This window comes from Octopus bimaculoides, chromosome 2, assembly GCF_001194135.2.
Source record: "Octopus bimaculoides isolate UCB-OBI-ISO-001 chromosome 2, ASM119413v2, whole genome shotgun sequence".
NCBI lineage: Eukaryota > Metazoa > Mollusca > Cephalopoda > Octopoda > Octopodidae > Octopus > Octopus bimaculoides.
In genome coordinates this window covers 49,263,703-49,274,599 of record NC_068982.1, presented here as the reverse complement: position 1 = coordinate 49,274,599, position 10,897 = coordinate 49,263,703, and the positions used below count along the sequence as shown (strand labels likewise).

Sequence of the window (10,897 nt, the reverse complement as noted above, 5' to 3'; positions counted from 1 at the left end):
CACAATTTATATATCCTTCATCCTTGGGGGAGGATCACAGTTCACAATATTAACACAGACAAGAAACTTTAACAACGTTTCCTTTACGGGAAACCAGCAAGCACAATGTAACAATAAGCAGGTAACAATTATAACAACTCACCTTCAAGGTGAACACAAGCAAATATATCACGTAAGAATGGTAGGCTCAAAATTGGAGTTTAGAACAGACTGTATCACGTGATTTATTTGGAGGCTGTGATTGGTTAGGTTGCATATTGGCGTACTAGAGTAAGAGACAAATTGCGCCAATACCAACCAATCAGGGTGGTGGACACAAGGGGGATCCAAACAGTGTCCAAAGGTTAGCTGTTATCTGCTACGTTCGAATATATGCATATATAATGGAGAAAGGAAGTTCGCTACACCTCTCTTAAGCTATCTCATTTGTGAATGCAACAGAGGCGTTTCAAATTCAGAATAACTCACTTTACATAACTTGGCAAATAAACGAGAGTTGAGTGCATTCGCTTTGATGAAGTTTACCACTGTAATCACGTAATTCAGAACAAACCAGCAGATAGTTATCTACATAACGTACATAGACGCAAATTTGGGTTAAGTTAGAAACATCTATCGTTTCATCAAACTGGATCGTGAAAAAGTTCAAAAGCAAATTCTGAATCTTAGAGACCAACTGTGACAGAATGCTACCAGACAACTCAGTTATGGATCGGCTAACAGTATCATTTGAGAGAGAGAGAGAGAGAGAGAGAGATGTTCTAGCTTCTGAAGTTCAGAACTTCCTAGCACATTCGATATGAGATCTCTGTAGCAAGGCAATATCAACTCTTTGTCGATATTTTCCTGGTGTTATAACGAAGTACTTGTAACCAATAATAACCAACAGCTATCTTCCTTGAAACCTTATAGGATGCTTTCAAACCAGCTGTAATGTCTAGTGAAAGCATTCCTGTGTCATCAAGCCTGGACTTCGTCAATCTGTTGGTTTTGTGTCTGAAAAAGACAACATTTCTATTTATTGAACTGGGATGCTTCGTTTCAAAGTGCCCCTTTAATTAGCTGGGCTTTAGTGGAGATAAGGAATGGCATCTTTTTGTTCTGGTGCAGACATTAAGTTTCCTCTGAAAATATAAATAGAACCACTCTCAAAGCCCCAGAGTCAGTAATTTTTGATCACTCCAATGCAATGGTCAGTACTTTTTCCTTCATTTTGCTTTCTAGCAGACAGCTTGACCTGTTAGACATACTGCTTCCACCACTTCTCATAGGGCACAAATAAGAATATTCTCATTTGCCACTATTGCCTGCTGCTACTAACTCAAGACCTGTCACACTGACCAGAGGTAAATAAAAATTTGTTGATGACATTTCACCATTCAGTTTTTTTTCTTTTCGAAACTTGGTTTCTTCTGCTTTAAACAACTCAATCTACTGTAACATATGGCAATGCACATTTTCACTGTTACACTTACTGGCCATTACATCTATCAATACTCACTCTTATACTGATAATACCATCCTCTGCTTTTAATTTTCCACAGAGGTTTCATCCTTGTTATCATCTACCTTTGCCTAGCTTTACAATATCCCCCCCCCACCTCTCTCTCTCCAGCGATCTATTCTAATTTTGTTTTTGTTTTGAAGCATGCAACGATATGTCCCATTCTTATAAAGGGCAACCTAAGTGACTTCTATTAATCTCACTTCCAACATCTGATACATGATGGAAACTTTTGTGAACAACAATCTTCTCCAACACTTTCAGTTTTACTCTTGCCCCTCAATAACTATCAGTATAGTTTCCACAAAACCAGACCGCTGAACCTGACATCAGCAAAGCTTTTGATAGTGTCTAACATACAAATTTCAGAGTTCAGCTGCCTGCCTATAGGCTCCATCCATCTCACATAGCTTGGATTCGAAGATTCCTGGCAGATCACACCATCACAGCCTATAAGGATGAAACTCTTTCTGGCCAACATATCAACTCCAGTGTGAACTAAGGTTTGGTTGTGTCCTACACATTCGACACTCTTCTTCTAGTATATCAATAATCTACTTACCATCCCATCCAAAGGTGCCCGTTCCTATGCAAATGACTTCACCCTTCATTTCTCTTTAACCTTCTATGCAGAGGCATCACTTCATATGCAGCCTCATCATACTACATGGAGCATGCACTATTTCCATGAGCAGTGGCCTCAACACTGTCCTCCAATAGGGACATGTCAATTTTATCTCCTTCAAAAGCACAAAAACATCTTCACTGAACATATCTTACCTGTGTGGTGTAAAGTTTCTCTTGATTTACTATGGAATCTTGTACACCATTATATGACATGTGTTGTGTGTTAACCCATGAAAATAATACAAGAAACAAACTAAAAAATAACAGTGAGACTTTATTCCTTTGCTAAATTATACAGTGAACCAAATAAACACATTACGGATTCTGGTGGTTGTATAGTTTGTCCATCACTCCTTGAAGATTTTGCACTGACCACTATATTAAATTCTTCGTCCTCAATGTTATAGCTCTATGTAATTTTCTTCCAATCCAATCTTTTCCTGCAGCTATTGACTTAACAACTGCTGAAGGTGAATGTCTGTCACATCAATCACACAAGTCTTGGAGGACTTGGGAAGATCACAGACATAACCAACTTCCTCCTAGCCAAACCATCAAAAAATAATATTATCAAAGTTCTTCAAAGCTGATCATATCAACTGATTGATGTCTTCTGTAACAACAAGTCTCCTCAACTGTGAAACACTGTCAAGATCTCATTTCAAATGTCTCTCCATCTTTTGAACAGTTCCTTTGATGTTCTTTGTGCTTCAATGACAAGGAATAACTTACACGCACATTTTCCAGAGCCTGAACTCTCTCATATTCTTCTCCAACTTCACTTTCTATTTCCTGCTATTTTATCTGCTCTTGCAACACATCAAAATATTTCAATAACTCACCCATAAGTAGTGATCTTATTGCCCTCTTGTCCGAGAGGACGATTCCCTTTTATCATTACAAGCTTAATCTTGGTGCCAAACTATTTGCTGAAATTTATCACAGACTGTTATGGAAGAATCTTGTCTCTTCTACCGACTAAAATAACATTTAAGATCACCCTTGAAAATTACATGGTTGATTCCTTCATTACTTTTGATTTGATGGTACCATGTTTTGCATTTTCATAATAATAGTAATAATAATAATAATGTTTTGAATTAAGACACAAGGCCAGCAATTTTGAAGGATGGGTCTTAGTCATTATCAGAAATGCTAGTACTTGACCGATACTTTATCTTAGCAACTTAGAAAGGATGAACAACCAAGTTGACTTCAGCAGGATTTGAACTCACAACATTAAAGCATTGTTTCCTGATACTCTTATGAATCTGCCAATCCACTATCCTTGATAACAACAACAACAACATCAATAATAATTATAACAAGAGCACTCAGAGAACACAAACCTCCACCAAGGCAACACCAACGTCCTCTCAACAATTAGAGAATATCTGAAGTAAACTCAACTGCTCTCACAAACAAGAATACTAAAAGTGAACCTGACTGCCTTCAAAAATTAAGTAAAAAAAAACAAAAAACGGGAAAATAATCCAGAATCCTTGTCCGATACTGGATTGAGCCCAAAATCTAATCAGTTCATGCCAGTCATGAGGCCAAACATTCCTGAAAGTCTCATTCAAATTCATCCAGCAGTTCTTGGGATATCTTGTCTATGGACAAACAAACAAACATGAGTGTAAAGGTGGATGAAATGCCACTAAGCATTTTACCTGGCACGTTAATGATTTTGCTGGCTCACTACCTTGACAGCCTTAAAAAAAGCAACAATGACACAAATGGGGCTACTGTAGTGATAAGATATGTTTTTTGTTGCTCCAGTTGGTTAACTGCTGAAGAAACAGAAATGCAAAAACAATCTGTCTCACTGAAATTTTCATTAAATAATAACCATAGAAATTTCAAAATCTACAATTTTCTGTCAGTATATAGCTTTTTCTTACTACAGAAACATACAAGAATTGGCTCTTTTTGATCACCAAAGAAATTTGAAACACCCCAGGTTGCAATTTCTGTCATCACAAAATTCAAAATTCAGAGCACTTCAGAACTGAAAACAAAAGACAAACAGTTGAAAATTTAAGATTACAAATAACGAAAGCTGTGAAACACAGCCAAAACTTTTACAAACTTAGAAAACTGTTAAACACTTTTCCTTCCTTCCTATCCCTTGACCACGTGGTCATTGAGGCATTCATTGGTGATGTCGTAACTAAATTTCACCATTTTTCTCAGTCTTTTGCTGCCCTCTGTGAATCAGGGAAACTGAAGCTGGTCTACCCATAGATAATAACTCAGGTGACAACTGACCTGGTATGGGTCATAGCCTGCTTGTCATCCTGAATATACTATGGACAAGTTAGCTTGGTGGTGCCCATTCGTCCTCAAGCTGTTAGCCACAACCATATGCCTCTACCTGAAACACACCTTGGCCCCAAACACTAGGCTGTTGACCTGAGAAAGTTCTTCTTCCCTAGCCAGTAACTTCTTGAGAAGCCTTACCTGAAGTCTTTCACCGACTGGTGCAGTGTTAATACCAACATCTCACTTAGTTTAGTCCACCAGTTGAAGTGGGATACCAGGGTGTGGTACTAGGAGCCATCAAGTGAGATGGTTCTAGGTGAATTTGTCTACAACAATTTATCTACAGATAAAACTACATAGAGATACAGAGAGAGCTTATAAACTTATAAACTTTTTTTTCTTAATGACCAAACTACCACTGCATGACAATTTATTTTTCCTAAAGAGAACAATATGTAACAATAAGAGCACCTTTCAATTTAAAAATTCTCAGCATTTTTTTTGGAGGCTTTGTTGTAATTCTAAGAAAAAACTGATTAAAATGTCAGTACTCTGAGGCCCATACAATGGTTCTTCAATATATAGAAACAGAGAAACGACAAAAAAATTTAGTTTATGGTGGTTATTTATTCTATAAAAATAGAGAGAATGGAGCCAAGACTTACTGGAAGTGCTCATGTAACTACATTAGAGGAAGAAATAACTAGTCTTGCAAATGAACACAATCATACAATAGATGCTGCGAAAGTTGAAGCTACAGAAATTGCTATAAAAATACAGCATATGGTGAGAACCACTAATGATATACCACAATCAATAATATCAAGTGCCTTCGAAGGTTATAGTGAGGCTGCTATGTCTAGACTCCTGTTGACACAAAGTCTTAAAAGGATAGTATGTTTTATAATGCAATTCCAGCCTTACCGATGACTTGCAATGAATTAATTTTTCCAGACAAATATACGAAATCCTTTAAAGGTGAGACATTCTTAATAAATAATTCAGGTCAAAGTGATAAACACATGCTAATTTTTACTAGTAAATGCAACCTTCATTTACTTTCACAAAGTAATCAATGGTTTGTTGATGGTACATTCAAGACAGTTCCATTGTTGTTTCACCAGCTGTATACTTTGTACTTTGCATGGTTTAAGAGAAAAATCTGCAGTTGGTATTTGCGTTACTACCCAATAAATGTGAGGAAACTTATAGTCAGCTTTTACAGAAAATAAAAAATTTAGAGTCATCCTATGCATCTTCAACTGTAATGATAGACTTTGAAAAGGCTATGCAGGATGCATTCCTTAAGAAATTTCCAAATGTAAAATTCAAAGGTTTTTTTTTCATTTCTGTCAAAGTGTATTCTGTTCAGTTCAAAGAAATGGTCTCCAGAGATTATACAAAACAAATTCTGAATTTGCTATGGGGCTTCAGATGTTGTCAACCATAGCATTTGTTCCAGCTGAAAAAGTGACTGTGACATTTGAGACATTATGCGATAATATTTTTCTTGATAAAGCTCAAGATGTAATAGATTAATTTGAGGACACATAGATCAGTTGCCTTGGATGGAGAAATAAGTGAAGGTCTCCTATTTTTGCTTATGAAATGTGGAATGTTTACGATGAGGCTTTGCAAAATTTACCAAAAGCAAATAATGCAGTAGAAGGATAGTATAGGGCTTTCCAGGCCCAGGTTGCTGCTCACCAGCCAAACATATGGAAATTCATTGACTGTCATAAGAAATAGCAAAATTTTAATGAGGCTCAAACAGAACAAGATCTCTCTGGGAGGGACACTGAAACTACAAAAAAGTGCTACCGTGATACTGCTAAATCTATAAAAAGACGAGTGGAAAATTTCAGCAGTACAAATACCTGTGATTATATTCATAGAATAGCACATAACCTTTCTTTTTATGCAGATGAATTGTTGTAGATGAATTGTTGCTGATAAATTCACTGGATACCCAGTGAGATATTGAATGAGAATAGTGATCCATGTCCACCTGACAATTCTTTGCAAAAGGCAGCTATGAGACTCCAAAGGTCCTACTTCTATTCTTAGCTCCCTACACCCCTTTAAGAACATTTAGACCAAAGAAAATACACAAATTAAACATTGTAAATGCAGTATGAAGACAAATAGAAATAGTAGTTGAAACAAAACAAATTGGTTACATTTTTTCTTGATTTTCTGTAAAACTGTTGATCACTTGCAGAATAAGGCTGGAGCTACTCAGAGTTTTTGCAAGACCTTATAAATCCATCTTAATGATGGGAACTCTTTCAGATCATCAGCAGGTACCTCAGGGTCACAGGCATTTTGCTCCTTAGCTTGTATGCTTCACCTGAGTGGACAAAGGGTATTGAACTTGGTTTGCAGAAAGGTTTCCCTTGCTGTCTCTAATTAAACATTGTCACCTTGAACTGGTTTCATTTGCTGTGCCTACCTGCTTGGTGGATGTCTTCTGAAGGAAATAGCACACCCTTGAATGTTGTGAATACAGTAATGACATGTATATTTACTTATCTATTTGTTCATGAAGATGAATCAAAACAACAACTAAAACAAGTTAGCCAGTTTTCCATCATGGCTCACTTTTACTATCAAATATATCTACCATCACTTCCATTCATTGAAAATAATAAATATCAATGGCTCCTACTATTTCAAATGCATATTTTATTTCTATATTGACTTTCCTGACCAGTTCAACTAATACTATTTCTTTCATAGACCAACCAAAATATTTTAAAATCTAATCCTCCTTTATATTCTATTATCAAACAGAAAAGCCCTTTTTTCAGGGGTGGTACACAAAGCTGAATCACGTGCCATATTGCTAGAATACTATGAAATATTATCATTTACATACAATTCTATGAAATATTATCATTTAACAAAAGACAGTAAAGTAATCTGAAATAAGGGATAAAATAGGATATGCTTTCCTGCCTCCTAGGACCCCCATGTGTTTGGATCACTTTAAAAGTATCCTCTTGGTAATAAAGGACAATACACAAGTATATCGGTAATGCTTACTAAAGAAAATGCATACTGGATTGATTGTTTCTGGGTAAGAAAAGGGCAGTGTTCATTAGTCAAACCAATTTGGGATCAAAAGTTCGGTCACTTCTCAAAACACAGGCATGAAGGGCTTCCCATAACAGAATGCTTCCTAACATTAGCCCTTCATGCATATCTTCTTCATCTGATGAAGTTAAAATGATAAAAGTGGACTACAAAAAGGATGCAAGAATATACTAGTGGTCTATTATACTGCAGTGTATTTTCCATAGGGTAGATCTAAAGCAGAACATATATAAACTAGAGGAAGAGTAACACGACAAATAGACCATACTATATATAGACAGTAATAGTTCAGCTGATGTTAACAGGAACATCATAAACAAAAGTAAGCCGTTGACAGACTTGTATATCCAACAGATTCAACACGTTCAGATTAATATTCATACAAACATGCAGACAATAATGCAAAACATTTTTCTTCTGTAGAAGAGGAACCTGGTATGAGAACAATCCTAACCAAGTTATTTGATGTAAATAAGATTGATTACAGTGAAATGGGAAACACAATTTCAGTATTTGCACTGGATCATATGCCATCAGTTTTGAACAACTAATGGGAACATATGTCTGCCAGAGTAATAGAAAATACATATATCACTGCTTTTGGGGACTTAAGTATTCAAACTGATCAAGCTACTCCAGTTAATAAACCAGATATTATGGTAAAAAATCACATTAACTAAACATTTTCTGTTCATAGGTATGTCAATCTTTGTAGACTGCAACATCTTAGTGAAAGTGTTTGTACGTTAAGCAAATACAAGAATCTTGAAACAGATATCTTTAAAATGTAGCATCTAAGAATAACAACTGTATTTGTGATCTTCAGAGCTTTGGGAATAATACCAAATAGTACTCTTAGACTATGGTCAAATATCAACAAACCTCAAAGGATCAGAACTACAAAGAATTGTTCTTGTTGCTACAGCTCACATCATACAAAATACATCATTGATCTGAGAGTATTTGAATCTTTTGAAATTACAAATTTTACAACAAAGTTTTAATGAAATCCTAATTCTCAGTATTTCATTTCTTCCTTGAAATATATCATTGTTATTTATAAATAACACCTACAGTTAAGTGTCTAACTTGCTGATTCTTAAGGCCAGTGAATGTAACTTGTAACAGCTCATATAAAGCTAAACAGCAACAACAAACACATAATAATCTTTTCGTAATAATGGCATATCCTCCTCATGGATTATATAAAGTTATACATCACGTTCAATTACAAAAAAAAATTTTCTCAGCTCTAAACCCTTTAGCATTCACATAATTCTGTCAAAAGTAAAGGTTTTTTTTATTCACAAATGTGCAAGGATCACTTTGAAGAAGGAAGCTAACCAAACTGATAAACACTGACAATACATTTAGTTACAAATGGAGTCTGGAGATCAATAAAAGTGAATAGGTTCATAAGGAACAAATACATTGAAGGCTGATTCTAAAAAGGGGGATCAAACGAAAACATAAGATGAAGGCAATTAATACACTAACACTAAAGAGAGTAAGATACAACTTCAATGTGATAAAAAGACAAAGGAAAACTGTTAATAAACTTGAGACTATGTAATCTAAAAGCTGACACATATGGCATGTATGTCCCAAATTTGAATCAGTAAAGGTGGACTAGACACATAACTCTATAAAGAGCAAGATTCTTTACTACAAAATGCTGTTAACCCTTTAGCGTTCAGATTACTCAGTCAAATTTAATGCTTATTTATTCATGTTGTTTTGAATTAATTATGCATTATCTTGTAGCTTCAAAATTTAAATGATGTCATTATTTATTTTTAGAATGACATTGTAGGATAGGCGAGAGAGCTTGAATCTGGCTAGTTTGAACATGAAACAGAATATTTTGGCCAGATATGGCTGGTTACAATACTAAAGGGTTAGTATTTGACAAGAACATGGAAGGTCGAAATTAATATACAAAGAAGAACAGAAATCTACATTTCACCCATAATGTCACAAAACCAAAAATATACTTTGCACTAAATAGGCATAAACTGCATAAACTGTATGCCAGCATAGAGAATGGATATTAAGAGATAATGGTGATAATGACAATGAGGATGCAGAAAGGGTTAGGGTTAGGGTTAGGGTAAATACAAGTAAAGGAAAACTAAAGAATTAAAAAAAAAAAAGAAATCAAAAAAGTAACCATAACATAGGCACTGGCATAGCTGTGTGGTAAGAAGCTTGCTTCTCAACCACATGGTTCTGGATTCAGTCCCACTGTGTGACACCTTGGGCAAGTGTCTTCTACTATGGCTGACCAAAGCCTTGTTAGTCAATTTGGTTGAAGAAACTGAAAGAAGCCCCTCATATGTATACATATGTTTATGTCAGTGTTTGTCCCACCACCACCACCACCACTTGACAACTGGTATTTGCATCCCCATAACTAAGTAGTTCAACAAAAAAGGCTGATGGAATAAGTAGGAGATTTAACAAAGGAATAAATACTGGGGTTGATTCAGTTCTATATTTAAGAGATGAGGAATCATGTATGTATATTATTTACATTATTTACATTTGACGGATATTTGTCCTCATCTTGTTTGTTGTTAACACAACGTTTTGGACATCAGGACAGTGTTCAAAAGTAATACAACACGTTTTGGACATCAGGACAGTATTCAAAAGTAATACAACACTTTGCAAATATCTCCTTCAAGTAAAACCACCAATAGAAGAAAATATGACCAAGAACTGCATGTACTCTATCTTATGCAGCTGTGGTAGGTTATACAAAGGTGAAACAGGTCACCCCCTCAAAATAAGCACAGAGAAATATCGCAAAGTTGTGACATGGGGAGATATTGATAAATCGGGTATAGCTGATCATGTATGGAAAAATGGAGACCACCTCCCCCTGTGGGACGAAGTTAAAATAATAGACAGAGAACACCACTGGAAAATACGAAAAGTAAAAGAAGCAGCACATATGCTAGGACACAGCAACCTCCTAAGAAGACCGGGTGTAGATATGGACAGCATATGGGAACCGGTATTAAGGAAGGATAGAATATTAGATTTATAAACCCTAAAATTCACTCTACAATTACCCAAGGGCATATGGCATAGTGGTTAAGAGTGCGGGATATTAACCCCAAAATTCCGAGTTCGATTCCAGGCAGTGACCTGAATAATAATAATAACAACAACAACATTGAAAAATACCTTAAGAATGAGAACCCAGGCTTGAAATTTCCCCAGGGTACCTGATGAAGGCAGGAGTGTATATCAGCTGAAACGTGTTACAACAAACAAGATGAGGACAAATATCTGTCAAATGTAAATAATGTAAATAATATGGGGTTGATTCATTTGACTAAAACAAATTTTTCAAGGCAGTGCCCCAGCATGGCCACCGTTTAATGATTGAAACAAGTA

General features: G+C 35.7%; 1 long non-coding RNA gene across 1 annotated transcript; it reads left to right on the top strand.

Moving 5' to 3' along the window:
* The first annotated feature begins 351 nt into the window (after positions 1-351).
* Positions 352-3,357, top strand: LOC128247104 (uncharacterized). Its single transcript, XR_008263525.1, has 2 exons — positions 352-1,346; positions 2,578-3,357. It is a non-coding gene; the product is annotated as an uncharacterized LOC128247104 (long non-coding RNA).
* The last annotated feature ends 7,540 nt before the right edge of the window (positions 3,358-10,897 follow it).